This window comes from Zootoca vivipara, chromosome 2 (genome assembly GCF_965207765.1).
Source record: "Zootoca vivipara chromosome 2, rZooViv2.hap1.1, whole genome shotgun sequence".
NCBI lineage: Eukaryota > Metazoa > Chordata > Lepidosauria > Squamata > Lacertidae > Zootoca > Zootoca vivipara.
This window is the reverse complement of record NC_142584.1, coordinates 52,691,187-52,707,685: the sequence shown is the minus strand read 5'-3', so window position 1 is coordinate 52,707,685 and position 16,499 is coordinate 52,691,187.

The window sequence follows — 16,499 nt, the reverse complement described above, 5'->3', positions numbered from 1 at the left end:
TGCTCAAATCCCCACTCTGGTATGAAGCTGACGGGGAGATCCGGTCTCACTATCTCAACCTAGCCTCCTTTACGAGGTGATTGTGAGGATGAAATTGGAAGAGGGGAGGAAGGAATAATGTATGCTGTCCTGAGCTCCTTGGGGGAAAGGTGGACAAAAATAAAATATTTAACAAGTAGGTTTATGCGACATACATGCAAATACTGTAAACGGTGCCAGGTTATTTTGCACCCTTGGCACAGCTAACTGCTTCCTCCACCCACCCCAACTGCTAATTTCAGATTTGAAAAACAGATGTCTGGTATAAATGATAAAATTCTTCAAAATATAAAATAAAAGTCAAATATTATCAAAAATTTATAAGATATACCAAAAGCTAATCTGAATAAACTGTGCCTCTCAAAGGTCAGTACTCTGCACTCCTCTGAAGTCTGCACCCTAAGCAGTCGGCCTAACAACAGCACCAGCCCTGACTATAAACCATACATACTGGGCTTCATTTGTGTTCACACCCCCTACAGAGTAAACCTCTGCTGCACAAGAAGTCCACTGAAAGTAGACTTCCATAAGATTGTACCTTTGTGCATTGCAACCTCTTGCTACTACAGAATTATACAGCTTTCTTTTGCTCAAATATATCTGGCTCCCTGACGCACACACGGCTTGCAATCCAGCTCACAGATTAGATACAATCACAGGTTACAAGTGTAATGTGGCGTCATAGGAGACAGAATATACCTTCTTGCTGGTGTTAAACTTTAGCAACTACGTATCTTCAAGTTGATATGGTACTGTGTTTATCTGTCTGTCTATCAGACTTACATACTGTACTACCTTTTGTCCAAAATCTAAGGGGGTTGCAAGTATAAAGACAAGAAAGAATCATACAAAATGTAAAACTTAAACATGTATGTTTATTCAATGGGTTAACTTAAAAGGGCTGTACAAACAGATATTTAGCTGGCCCTTAAAGTTATGCAGTGTTGGCACCAGTTTAACCTTCAGAGAGAGGCATTTCCATAACTGAAATGCTATTGGGATGATAGGCATAGGATCACCCTTTACTTAAGTACGTGGCTTTAAAAATGTTTGCACTATTACACAAGTTCAATGCTGCCTGTTTTAGATTCTGCTGGGAGGTTTTCAAACTTCCATGCTGTATGGTTGCCTTTTAAAGATGCAGGAATAAATAAATGAACATTTCCCTCTGTATAGAGATGCAGTGATGGAGGGAAAGTTTCTTCTATTGACAGATGCCCGTCATACTACTAATCGAAGGCACAGAGCCTTTGCTCAGAAAAATAAGGCTGGCAAGCTTATATCCCACGAGGGAGGTGAAGGCAGGTCCCCCAAAATATCATAGGGCTGTGATCTTCTGCACATGGATTTAACTTAGCAGTCCCATTTGTCTCAATTGCGAAAGAAAATGTGATAGCAAAGTGTGTGTGTGTAATGCAGCATGGGGAAAACCAGCAGAAAAGAAAAGTAATTACATTTGAAGTAATTACATCCAATTGATGAAACAGAAGAATAGTAGTTACCATGAATGTGGTGAATTACTTGGGGGAAATTGTGAATAAAGTCCAAACGAGTATCTGAGTTTTGTCAGGCTTGATCTGATGTATCTTGAGACAACCCTGTACAAATAAAATGTTTCTTGTGCAATCCTTCCACGACCATGAGTGGTGTAAATGTTCAGATCATGCTGCAGCATCCTGAGTCATCCATGTTCACATATCATAGCTTATTTAGATGACAGCTTACCCACTAAGCTGCAAGTGAGATTAATCCTACGTAACTATTGTAGGTAGGGCTGGGAGTGGGGAATGTTTTCAACATTGACCAAATGGTGAAATGCCTTCCTGTAGCTGTGCTGGCATCTTTGGGTGGGTGGGGAATGCTGCCAACTCACTTGCAGGTGAAATTAGCTGGGAAAATTGGTTCTTGCCTTCAGCTCATGCCTTCCCTGTCCTTTATCCCTCGGCTTCAGCCTACTTCCCTGGATTCCAATCTTACCTCAAGCCTAGCCATAGCTGCCAAGTTATCCCTTTTTTTAAGGGAAATTCCCTTATGCTGAATAGGCTTCCTCGTGAGAAAAGGGAAAACTTGGCAGCTATGACCTAGCTAACCTTGATGATGATTACCTTTCCTCTGAAAACTAATGCACACATTAGCATTAGCAATTCAAGCCCATCCCAATCTGGTTTTCACAGTCTGGCTATGGCACCGACTGTGTTTAAGGCCCAGACTGATTATCTCCACCCAGAGTCTGATAAGAGGCACTGCACCCTCGTAATCCTGTTCCACCTTTACCTGTGACCTTTGATACAGTATTCCATGAGATGTTGATGATGCGATGCTGTGATTTGGCAAGGAGGACCTAGAGTTTGGGGATGGGTCATTGCTCATCAGGTAGTTCCCTGTGACATTCTCCAGAATGTCATTGTCTCTGCCCACTGCATGAGGCACGTGTCTCTCGGTACCTCTTTATAGGGCAGGGAGGGAAAACTGGATCCCACCAGCAAGACACATCTTCATCTACTCCACCCCATGTCCCACAGGCCAGGTTTGACAGGTGGGTGAGGCCCTCTACCTGTCAATCACCTGAAGTCGCAATGACTTGCTTTTGCCCACATGGTTTGAAATTGAATTGTATGCCTCAGGGCACAATGCTTTGCAAGCTTCAGTGATTACTTTGTATACTGAGCATGCAAAGTGCGGAGCTTTGCAGGCACTAAGGATCAGGTGATCTTGGGTGCTTGCAAAGCCCTGTGCACAGCGCTTTTGCACGCCTCAACGATCAGCTGGTCATCAACACTTTTCAAAACTGATGATGGGCTTGAGGGCATCCTGAGCAAGTTTGCAGATGACACCAAATTGGGAGGGGTAGCTAATACCCCAGAGGACAGGATAACACTTCAAAATGACCTTAACAGATTAGACAACTGGGCCAAAGCAAACAAGATGAATTTTAACAGGGAGAAATGTAAAGTACTACACTTGGGTAATAACAACAACAACAACAACAACAACAACAACAACAACAACAACAACAACAACAATAAAAGGCACAAATACAGGTGACGCCTGGCTTGAGAGCAGTACATGTGAAAAGGATCTAGGAGTCTTGGTAGACCACAAACTTGACATGAGTCAGCAGTGTGATGCAGCAGCTAAAAAAGCCAATGCAATTCTGGGCTGCATCAATAGGAGTATAGCATCTAGATCAAGGGAAGTAATAGTACCACTGATCAGACCTCACCTGGAATACTGTGTCCAGTTCTGGGCACCACAGTTCAAGAAGGATACTGACAAGCTGGAACATGTCCAGAGGAAGGCAACCAAAATGGTCAAAGGCCTGTAAACAATGCCTTATGAGGAACGGCTTAGGGAGCTGGGTATGTTTAGCCTGGAGAAGAGAAGGTTAAGGGGTGATATGATAGCCATGTTCAAATATATAAAAGGATGTCTTATAGAAGAGGGTGAAAGGTTGTTTTCTGCTGCTCGAGAGAAGCGGACAAGGAGCAATGGATTCAAGCTACAAGAAAGAAGATTCCACCTAAGCATTAGGAAGAACTTCCTGACAGTAAGAGCTGTTCGACAGTGAAATTTGCAACCAAGGAGTGTGGTGGAGTCTCCTTCTTTGGAGGTCTTTAAGCAGAGGCTTGACAGCCATATGTCAAGAATGCTTTGATGGTGTTTCCTGCTTTGCAGGGGGTTGGACTGGATGGCCCTCGTGGTCTCTTCCAACTCTACGATTCTATGATTCTACTGTGTGTGCAGTTTTGTGGGTGCCACTAATCAGTTGGTGGTTGGTGTCTGCAACCCTGCCCCTTTCGGCTCAGTTGTGGGGGGCAGGAGGGTGTAGCTTGGGCAAAACAGGCTTGCAGGCCAAATGAGGAGTAGTGGCAGGTCGTTATGAGACCCACTGTTGTTCTAGGGCCAGCCTTGATAGTGATGACCTTCCTAACTTGGAGTGATTTAGCACTGATCAATAAGAAACCCATATTAATGTGCTTGCTTATTTCGGAAAAGATAAAACAGTTTAAGCATAAAAGCTGCTTTTGAGGTTTAGCATGCCCTTCCAAAAATGCAGAGTACAAAAGTTTAATAAGACCTTATACAGGCCACCCACTCACATTGCCCAGATCAGCATGTAGTTATGGGAAGGGAGAAGGCTGAAGATGGTGGATGACCTTATGTGGGGCAGAGCTTTAAGGATCCAGCTTAGCTGCTGGGGAGGAGAGTGAGAGAAAGAATCAGAAAGGGGACGAGTTCACATTCAACCTACTGGCTTTCCTGCTTTCATCATAACTGAAAGAGAGCAAGATTAGGGGACTAAGGAAGTTGGAAAAAAGCCATAGACCTATGGGGTGCTCTGAGGTCAGAATCAAGAATCAGAGCATTACAGCACAAGATAAGAAGGGGGCATTTTGTGACAAGTCCAGCTAAGAAAGGCCGACAAATATGTACAGTTCCTCTGGTCATATGGTGGGTAAAGCAGGGTTGGGAGAGAGGCAAAGAGGGTGTAATGAAGACCAGGAATCCCCTAATGCAGCTGTCGTTCCTAACAGTGGAAATCACTGCACCCCTCCCTTGCAAAAAAATATACCGTAGTTGCAATGGCACTGGGCAAGGGCTCTGGTAAAGATGCTGATTATAAATGGTGTGTGTGAACATTGCTGATAAACGATAATAATGCCTTTAATTTCCTTTTTCTTCTAGACACCATTTGTATATGTGACAGAGAAAGCTGATAAAAAGCATAGGAGTGCTGACCCCTAAGGCAGCATAGATTTTGACTGTATGTAGGCTGCTTTGGGAGCCTGTTTGGCTGAAGGGTGGAGGGACAGGTACTCTAAATATTTGTTTGTTTGTTTGGAAGCTATAGCACACCTATCTGCTATATAGTGTCACGCAAACACCCAGCGCCTAATAGCCAGTTAGCACCTAACCCAAAAAGACCTTAGTGCAGCATGCCCAAGTATGCTATGTTATGTATCACAGTTCATGCGGACTTGGGCTGCTGTTGCTAGCATGAAGGCCTGGGAACCAGAAGCCAATATCACACTGGAATATATATTCCAGCTGTGACCATCCCACAGGACCACCCTTGGGGGGCGGTGTGGGTAGGTGCTGTTGCCTCTCTGCAATATGTGCTCATTGTCTCTGCCATTCATTTAAAGCTGTGGGTGTTTGACCTGTGCCTCTCTTCTCATGACGGTTAGCAAAGAGAGGAAGCCTCTCCCACATTACTCACTATTTCCAGGGTGGCATGGGTTTTACACTGCCCCACCCACCGAGGCTGAGAGATGTCATCAATCCATCTCATGGCCTTGCCACTGGCATAGCTGCCAAGTTTTCCCTTTTCTCGCGAGGAAGCTTATTCAGCATAAGGGAAAATCCCTTTAAAAAAGGGATAACTTGGCAGCTATGGCCACTGGAGGTCCTTACAGCTTATAGTCCTGCTAGTTCTCCTTCCTCTCCCTCATTGCAGGACAACAAACTCACAAATAGGGTGAAGGGAGAAGGGAAAAAACCTGCTGTCTAGCCCTTTCTCCATACCACTCTACCCAGCATAGGCAGTGGGTCGGGCCAGTTAAAGTCCAGGAGGTCAGTTTCATGGAAGCAGGCAGAGAAAAATAAAGACATCTATGGTTGGTGGCATGTTCATGATGTGAACATGAAGGAGCTCATTTTGCGTGTTTCCCTGCCCTCTCAGTCCATGTCTTTATTGCCCCCTCGTGGTGAGAGCTGGTACCCAGCAGAAGAGAATGAACTACGTACTGTACAGTAATTCAAGTTTTTAGTGGTTCAAGTAAAAAAGTCTCTGCCCCCCACATCGGATTGTGTCAGAACCAACCCTCACACGCCACAAACAGTGTTTTGATGCCCCTCAGTAGCATAGCTGCGAATGGAGGTGCCTAACCCTGAAGTTAAATGAAGGAAATGTGAAAGTAGAATGTGCGCTATACATGAATGAATGAGACAGTCTTCTTCTTCTTCTTCTTCTTCTTCTTCTTCTTCTTCTTCTTCTTCTTCTTCTTCTTCTTCTTCTTCTTCTTCATCACAGGAGAGTTCACAACATAAAATACAAAATAAGAAAACAAAATACATAATAAAATAAAAACAAGAACAAACCAATAACCCCCTTGCAAAGGCACATTTAAAGGGCCATAGATTTGTTTAAGCAGCCAAAAAACCCATTGGGATGGTGGATTGAATCCCGGTGCTTTCAAAGGAGAAGTGCAGGAAAGCCTTGCAGCTAGGGGGATGTGTAAATACTTTTATTGTTCTTTGGGGAAGAGGGTGGTTAAAAGGCGTTGGGAACTGGAATGATTGACTGGGGTGGGCGACAGCTTCATGTTTCTGCATGCCAACCACTCCTCTTTCATGACGTTTTCATGATGGTGTGAGTGATGTATTTTGGGAAAGCTGGGAAAGTTTCAAAAGTTTGTGTAGCCCCATGCTCTTGGTTCTTTCTCTTTTTGCATTTGAACCTTTGTTGCAACAAATAATGACCAGGTCTACTGACCGCTGATTGGCTTCTGTAACTTGGCTGGAGACTCCTTCTTTTCTGACTGGAGGCACCCGTGGGGAGTGGCACCCCGACGAGCTGGGTTGCGGAGTAAGTCCTGTACCCCCATTATAGAGAAGCGTTTTCACCTTGTGCCTAAAGATATGTAATGAAGGCACCAGGTGGGCCTATTTGGGGAGAGCATTCCACAAACAAGGACCCACTGCAGAAAAGGCTCATTCTCATATTGTCACCTTCTGGACTTCCTGTGGAGAAGGCACCCAAATAAGGGCCTCAGATGATGATTGCAGGGTCCAGATTGGTTCATACGAGGAGAGGCAACCCTTGAGGTATTGTGGTCCTGGGCCGTTTAAGGGGTGATTAATATTTTTTTCAGACAAAGCACTATATTGCCTCATGGGGAACCATCCATGGGTCCCTCTCATGACCTCATGGTTACTAGATCCAAACATGGAACATAATATCTTTTGCTAGGTTGTACACCAAGCTGTATGAAAAATCCATACAGAACTCCCCTTTATTTTATATATGATTCTATAACATAATATAAGAAAGAGAGGGAGTTGGTAGAATATAGAAAGGATTATCCAGGTGTAGCAAACATATTGATTAGGACCAAGCTGTTTCAGTACTGTACTCAAGGGTCAACAAATCTTCTGTTGGTTTTTGTTCTAATTATCATTTCTCAGGCCTTCTGTTTCATGCCCTGTGAACCTGATACCACTGATTCATTTTAATGTAATGTTTCCATGGAAACATGCTGTTGCCTTTCTGTTTCCTTAGTAAATGCTTGCATGGTGAGTGTCCCAAGCATTGGACTGTAAAGATCTGCGGTATTTTTAGATGCTGAACTCACATTTCAGTGAACATGGCGTACCTCTGTGACAGTTCACAAACAACCCTGCTAGAATGTGATGTTTGTGGATGTAAGAAAGATATTACTGAGGTGAGTTGTTGTTGTTGTTGTTGTTGTTGTTGTTGTATTGTTTATACCCTATCCATCTGGCTGGGTTGCCCCAGCCACTCTGGGTGGATTTGCAGAAACATACACCATTCAACAAATGATTGGAATGCATTTCATGTTTTATTTACATCTACAAGTGTTTCTCTTGTGCAATAAATCTCAGTCTCTAGTGACTCTGAAGCCTACCTCAATGTGTGAAGTGGGTAAGTAAACATTGGCGAAGGAGTAGTGAATCATTCAACTGTCTATGCTGTACTAATCCTAACCCAGTTGGTGTTGTTGTAGTAATCTGCCAACATGACTCCCAAGGATATTCCTTTTATAGCTCAGAGGCACCTCTCTCATTCCCTTTAACAGAAAACTCAGTCAATGCCCGCTGGGCCTAACTCCAGCACCCAGCATACTTAAGAAGCTACTGTATTGGGATACACTTGCTACAGCACCTTGCTTGGACTCCCATAGCTACACCACCCCAGCATTGCAGTGTTTCACACCACTACAACCACTGTGATCTAGGTGAGCACATGCATGGGTTCCTCCTTCCTCTTGAGTAGTCTCATGTAAATGGAAGCCTCAGGCAGCTACTGTAGCTGTGCACCTTGCTGATGGCCCTGAAGATCCTGGATACCTTGTCATCTGCTCCACTCCCATGGCCCTGCTATTAACAAGCCCAGGCAATGTGTCAGTTCTCTCGTCAGAAGGCACTGCAGGAACAGGGGGCTATTTAGGATTGCTGGTGATGCTGAGTTTCTCTGGGACCTCAGGCTCAAGATGGTAGATGCCAGCAGAAACTGAGTCCAATGGGACTTCCAAGAAATGAGAGGTTAACATGTTCACAGAAGTTTTTTTTTTTTTAAAGAAACCAATAGCAACCAAGAGTGGGCACCCCCCTCTCCAAAAAGCTGTCCAGTGAGGACTGATCATGCTCAGTGGTCACTGGGAGCTGCAGAATGTTGAGTGTCGGTTGGGGGCAGGGGAAACCGGAGGTGGTAGGGGGAGAGGGACTTGGCCTGTTTGCATTCCTTACAGATTATAGCTGCCAGGCAGCCTTGCAAGAATGTCACTGTCAAATGGCAGACCAAACTGTTGGAATATGCAGAAGTGGCAATACTGACGGGAAAGATCAGAAACCAGGAAGACCAGGTATTTTTAAAAGATTGGAATAATTTTTTAAATATATGTAAAAGACCACTCCGGACAGGTGAAACCATTGGCAGGAATACAGTGAAACTTGTAAAGTGAAATGAACTTTGGTTACTACTTTGGTTACTATAATAGATTGATAACGGTAAAAAGATTCAGGGGGAAAGGAATAAATCTTTAGAAACGGAACCCATGGAGGGAGGGAAGGAGGTCTGAAGGTTCGAAGGAACCTTTTTTATTTTTATGTTTTGGAATGGAGGTAGTCAGTGGTTTTTTATTTTAAAAATGTTTAGGGGTACTCTCATTTTGACTCAAGAAAACCACCATTTTATAGTTCAAATCAGGAAAAATAAATACAGTAAATGGGCAAAAGTACAAAAATTCACAAAATGTTTAGGGGTATGCATACCCCTGCGTACCCCCCAGGAAAACAAACAAACCGTGGATATGGTTATTGTGTATAACTTTATGTAAAAATAATTTAATTTTTTTAAAAAAAGAGAATTCTAGTCAGCCTTATGGTAGGCTATTGTGGGTCATACCAGTCGGGTATGGTTTAGTAATTCCGCTCTCGTTCAATAAAAAGTGGTGTAAAGGGGGGGGGGGAGAGAAGAAGAAAAAGAATGTTACTGTCAAAACCATGCCCACCAAAACCTGAGGGATAAAAGTGCAAAAAAAGAACCCACCACTTCACAACCAGATTCTTTTCTGGTGCTGTTTCAGATTTTCGTAAAAGTTGAACTATCTGTTAGGAGAAAATAAGTGACTGGAAGGAGGGGTCATAGAATCATAGAATTGGAAGAGACCACAAGGGCCATCCAGTCCAACCCCCTGCCAAGGAGGAAACACCATCAAAGCATTCCTGACACCGGCATGGGATACTTTCAAAAAGATAATGGTGTTTTTTGGAGCCCTGTGAAAACCCCCATAATGAACCATAAAGAAGGCAATAAAAAACCCTGCTTGGAAGCACCCTTGAATTATCTATCTATATAAAAATGTAAACTGGGCATGTGTATTCCTCTCCAATGTTCAACAAAACCGCTTGACCAATTGCGTTCAAATTTTAACACAAGTCAAATGCGGCTGGAAGAGCAAGCCCGTACTGTTTTCAAAGACAAATGTCACACCTGGGCCACGTAAAACCCCCAAAAACCCATATTCCAAAGCACACAACTCACTCTAAAGTGCATGCTGGGAAATAGAATCAGGAGACCTTGCACAACAGCGGCCTCTAGCGGCTGCTACACTAATATTGCAGGTAGGAAAGCTTCCCACTCCACAGCAATTTGGCTCCCCTTTGCAGACTAGGCCGAGTAGAGGTTTGTAGACTAGGCCGGATAGAGGTGGGGGCTCCCCTGGGTGGGGGATGGGGGAGGAGAGGGCGGGAAAGGTCATGGGTCGGGACAGGGTAGCGGGACAGGGTAGGGCCGATCACAGGGATGGTGGGGGGAGGAGTCTGAAGGGGGACTCAGACTAATCCACAGTGGGGTCAACAGGGGAGTCTGAAGGGGGACTCTGAGGACCTATTTAACAGGCTAAGCCACAGCAATGCATGGCAGGGCCAGCTAGTTGACAATGAAATAAGAAGTCACTGAACTTTTAACTAGGCCTTTAAAACAGAGAAGTTTTATGGACCATATAAATAATCAAAATACTGTACAAATTTCCTACAAATATTTGGAAACTTGTACTGGTGGAAAGTGGCTTACATACAATTTTCAATTCCACAGGCAGTTGGGATATTCTGAGAACTGTGTAACATTATCTGCAGATGAATTGAATGTGGCCTCTGAGAAACATGATATTCCTGAGTGCAGGAGACTACAAACGCCACTTGTGCATGCACACCCCAGAATAGCACTATGAGCAATATGTTACATGACATGCTATGGCTGCGTGCAATGACATCAGGACTGATTGACACAAATAGTAGCTATGGTTTATATTCAGGTCACATCTATTTTAACGCTCAGGCATCTATCAGTGGTTTTCAGGCCATGTCACAACATACAAGGCCAGGACATCTGGACCTAAGCCAGGATATAAAGGCAGGCAGGTGTGAAGTGTATTGCTGCACTATTTTACTTTTTCACAATGTAAGTAAAGGGAACAGGAGAAGGGGTTAATAATACCCTTATGCTCTAATTCAGGCATCCCCAAACTGCGGCCCTCCAGATGTTTTGGCCTACAACTCCCATGATCCCTATCTAAGGGGACCAGTTTGGACATGCCTGCTCTAATTCTATAAGTTTGGACATGCCTGCTCTAATTCTATAAGTGGGAATAAGTGCCATTTAGCTCAACGTGACTGACCTCCAAGCCGATATGTCTAAGATCAAACTGTTAATCAGATACTTTGTTTTGTAACCCATTAAGTCCCACTCAGAGTAGACACACGGAAATGAATAAGGCCAACATTACTTACATCCACAATTTTCATTGGCTACAACAATAATGCTGGCAACTCTTTCTGATAGTGAAATATATAATTAAACGGAAAGGATGACTTATTAACGAGAGAAGGTTACGCGCTGGAAAAGAAAGGGTCTCTTTCTCTGGTTTATAAATTATATCCCAGTCATATAGAAGGCAGAGTTTTCACAATAGAGCCTGGGAACCTCTCTGATGCAATATAGTCAGATATAGATAGCTGGGCATCTGGTGAGGCCCATGGCTGACACCCAGAGCCACCTCTTCCTTGCTGTTTCTGCCTATTCACTGTTGTCTCCAAGGCTTTAGTGGGGCTGAGCCAAGCAGTGATATCAACAAGTAGGACTAGCGCACCCTTGTGTGCCCTGCCCTCTGCTTATGGGCAGTGGTATGGACTGGGCTCAGAGGGAGACAGTAATGCCAATGGCAAGAGGGGGGTGGACAGACTCGGGGATGGGAGCCAGCTGAGGACATCTTGCCCAACGCTGCTGTCTCCAAACTGTGGAGCTGCTACTGGTGGTGCAAAGGATGGCACTCAGGTTATGCTGGCATTAGCCCTGACATATCAGCAGCTGGAATAATTGGACCATAACAGGATTAGCCTGCCATCGCCGTGTTCTTCTGACGGAGATTTTCCTTGCCACATATAACTATCAATATATATATTTTTCTAGTAGGGAAAGCTTCACTGAGGTGTCAAGTGACATGTAAAACAGGTGTGAGGAGACAGTTGTAGGCTATTATATCAGCACGAAAGATCTTGTGATGCATGTGGGCCGCTGTATCCCATCCCAGTCATGTTCTGGCAAGGGACCTCTTCAAAAGGAAAGTGAAAAAGACAGAAATACACATGACGTCAATGTTAGCTTTCACAGTGACTTTGGTTTATTTTGTCCTGTAAATCACAGACTTTCCCATTATCATCATCACATTTATACTCCCCCTTTCCTCCCAGGAGCTCAGGGGGGAGGACACAGTTCACCTCCTTCTCCATTTTATCCTCACAACAACCTTGTGAGGTAGGCTAGGCTGAGGAGAGTGTGACTGCCCCAAGGTCACCTGGTGTCACAAGAACAATTATGTTCCTTTAATACTCAATCAACTGCTGAAGATATTTAGCATTTAAGTCATACGACCTCCATAATGATACTTATCCTTTTTATTTCACTTACCCTAAGTGCTCACATGATGCAACCTCTACAGCTGCTTTAAAAGGTAGGTTTGGTTCATTTTGCCAACATAACAGCAGGCGAGAATGAGGGAGATCAGACTGAAAAGTGGCTTGTCTGAGCGCCTAGAAAGCACGAGTCTGACCAGATTTCCATTTGCCTTGATCCTTTCCCTGGAAAACCCACTGGTTACCACTGAATCAGAGCTAACATCAATCCAGAAAAACCCCTGACTTACGTTTGCTCTGATTCAGCGGTAAACAGCAGGTTTTCCCTGGGGGAAAGTGGCAGGACAAGCCAATGTGTGGACGAGCCCTAAGGCTACCTATGACATTGAATCAGGGGCTTTCAGCTCACCATTGTGCTTTTACCAAATATAAAACACCAAGCATTGCATTAGAATGCGGTCTCAGGGCCTTTACGGACTGCTTTATTGCAAGTGTATTTAACACAATACTTTGTTTGTTTGTTCTGTGATGCTTATTCAATGCTTACCACACCATTGCTATCTGAAGGGGTTATAACCAGTGCTCCCCCCCCCCCAGGAAAAATGATGCCGGTGCTCACCAGGTTCATGGTGACCTGCCTTCCACCACCGCCACCCCTTTTCACAGGGGGTGCATCACGGAGCCCCTCAAAATGTCTGCCACCTTATGAGCCAGACAGTCAGCCACCTGTCCTGTCCCTTCCCCTCATAGCAGCTAAGCCACACTGTACCTGCATTGCCCCCCAGCCATGCATGCACACGCTCATGAGATTGTTTTCTTTTGGGGGGGAAGGTGCCAGTACTGTGTACCACTGAGTAACCACCATAAAAAGCATTGTAACACAACAAAAGCAACAACCCCTTCTACACACAAAAACACCAGAAGATTTGCGGCATGAAAAGTTATATGATTTCAGCAGAAAGTTACAAGCTATTCACTGATCGGAAATGAAGCAGTATTACTGCTGCAAAGCCTCTGCAGACATAAACGGTATTGAAATCAGGATTGTTTATGACTACTCCAATAGCATAATGAGAACAAATTGTTGTGAACGCACCATAAAAAAAATGTTGAGGGGCACTCAAGCTCTTTTGACTGCAACCCTTCTAACTGGCTGCTGATAAAGAGGTAGGGCTGGGGGTTCACTCAAATGGCACAACTCAGAGACCAGCTTCCACTCAACTCTTATCCTCCATGAACTATTTCCATTCAACCTGGTCATTATAAGAACTATGTAACTTTAAGAATTAATACTGACGAAGTTTGCACAACTTTTCTCTTCAAGCCTCATTCCTTTTCCTTTTTGTGTCACTCTTACTAGACTGTAAGTCTGAAGACAGGGGTTGCCTTGGTTTTTTAATCACAGCACAGCACTTAGTAAATTTTAGTGACTTCATAAACGAGATACCATAATAATCATAATATTTACTTATTGCAGAAATTCTGATCCTCCCCACCTCCCTGCTCAGGGTCATGAGAATGTACCAAATCCACTTTATTTATGTAGCTTGAATTTGCTGGAATGCAAAATACTGACAGTCTGGCAGCTGCCTATGACACTCAGGGACAAAATATTTTGGTTTTAAGCCCTGTAAAAATGTGGCTTTCTCACAACAAAGGCATGACGAAAAGATCTTTGAATCCCATGCTGCAGTTGATGAATTATTCTCTCCCCCTCTTCCAGTTTCAGTGGAAAGCAGACTAAATTTTATTTGTCCAAAGCCTAATGGATAAAGCAAAGTGAATGTCAAAAGTTAAGCCCACAGCAGGTCCTGAAGTTTTGATCTAATAGACGCCAGACAAAGATTCAGCTGGTGCACCGCTACCCACACCTGGCCGAGGGGAAGAACTACAGGGAAGTAAATTAGCCCACCCAGACCCAGTGATTTGTCAGTTTTTTTAATTTATCAACAAGGCCCAGCACTTTGTTTCTTGCCATTACTATTTGCCCCTGCTCCTCTGCTCTTGTTCTCAAGAAAGCAAGTTCAGGCATAGGGCTCTGACCTACGTCTTCTGACCCACAGATGCAAATAATTCATTCATCTTCCTTGTAAACTCATTTTCACCCTTGACCATATCTTTGACTTCCTTCTTATCTAAAGGTCCAATCTCCTGCCTAGTTGGTCTCTTACTGCTAGTGTAATTTTTTAAAAAGCATGTTGCTGCTCTTTATGTTTTTAGCAATGTGCACCAGTTTCTGCTTGCATTTCTTTTGCTGAAGTGTGTTCTTTTTCCCCATTTGGACAAGACTTGGGAGTCCTGTATCACCACCCACAGCAATTTTGTGGAGCAATGTGGCCCTATTGGAATTTCTGGTTTCTTGGACTCTTATGCCCATTTTGCAACACCACCTTCAGAATGCCCTTCCCATGTCCCACTGCTTCTTTCCATTTTACCATGTTTAATTACGCTTCCTACTGTATATTTATGCTCTCCTCTTAACACCCAACACTCCAGCTTGCCCACCTGGGCTTGGAGACTGCTGGCATTAGTATATAAACATAGGTTATCTCTCCAAATGTCTTCCACACATGTTTTACCTTACAATGCTTTGGGTATCATAAGAAGATGAGACCTCCTGCATGTGACACCTGCCGTGCTTCTCCAGGCTAAGATTATCTTGGTCCTAGTCTATATGGGCTAGATCATAATACATCCTTCTCCTACTGCTAAATTGTTGGAGAACTGCTCCGTGTAGTGTGGGCTCTGCTCCCCTTGACACATTAATGTTGCTGGGCATGATGACTGCCTTTTATTCAGACCCAGGGACCTGCTCACACCATGAAATCATAATCTGTAGCCCTTCCAGCTTGTTAGTGGAAAAGTGGGTGACAACCAGAGAAGGATGTTTTCAGCCGAGTGTTCTTCCATGGGATGCTTTTCCAAAGACTTGTCTGGCACCATTTTTGCTTTCTTTTAGGTACAGCACAAAACCTAGTTTACCCTCCCAGGCTTTCAAGATATTTTAGGCATTTTAAAATATTGCTGATCGTGCTGCTTTATCTGCTGGCTGTTTTTATTGGGTGGTTGTTTTTTGCTTTGTTATATTAACACTGTCATTGTGGAAGAATGTTTCTTAAATGAATTTCCATGGTAGGGTTTAGACCTGAATCATTTGCCACACAAGAGATCTCCTTAGTGTGTTACTAGCATGTTTAAGGTGCAGTTTCTAGCTTGCAACAGTTGCTTCATTTAAGCTCCCTGACAGGACCGGCTCTAGGTAGACCCCCAGTGGCGCGGTGTGCAAGGGCGCCGGGCCAGTAGGCACCCTGCGAGGGCGGGGGCGCCGGAGCGATCTCCGCCCCTCAGCGCCAGGGCGGCCGACCTGCTCGAGACTGCCCTGCTCCCTGACAAAAGACTCCTTCTCTTTGAATGAATATTGTTCCTCCAACAATAACTGCCAACACTTGCTACATGTTATATAGGTTGGGGGGTGGGAACCTCCCTAAACCTAGAAATTAATACAATCGTACCTTGGAAGTTGAACGGAATCCATTCTGGAAGTCCATTTGACTTCCAAAACCAAAGCACGGCCTCTGATTGGCTGCAGGAAGCTCCTGCTGCTGATCGGAAGCCACAGAAGCCGGGCCGGACGTTCAGCTTCCAAAAACCATTTGAAAATCGGAACACTCACTTCTGGGTTTCAATCATTCGGGAGCCATTTGTTTGGGAGCCAAGGCATTTGAGATCCAAGGTACGACTGTAAATGGCAGGATTCTGACTAATTGGGACATGAAGAGAGAAATACAAGCTGGAGAGGAATTCCTGCGCTAGCCTATGCCAAACAACCTGGCTAAGCAAGGGCCATTAAGAAACAATAGAGGGTCGTTAAGGGCCAAGGCTGGCAATGGAAGAGAACTATCCTTCCCTCCTGCCCTGAGGTGTGAACAGAGACAGGAGATTTGGAAGGCTGCCAGGGTAACTGGACATGATGTCAGTGGAAGAGTTTGTGGCCTTTATGTAAATACTAGTCTCATTCAGCCCGTTAAGAAAACGGGTGCTAGAGGTGCGATGGGGCTGTGGCCTTCCCTCCCTTTCTGCGCTCGGCCGCGGGGCGCGCCAGGAACGCAATTAAACAAAGCGCTCTCCCGTCGTGTCCCGCGGCCGAGCGCAGAGAGGGAGGGAAGGCCGCGGCCCTGCCGCTCCTCCCACGGGCCAGGTAGGGTTGTCAGGAGGAGGCGGTGGTGGACCAAGATGGTGGCATCGGGCTCCGGGGCCACGGCCTGCGGCGGCGGGGGAGCCGGATCGGGCTCCCGCCGCTGCGG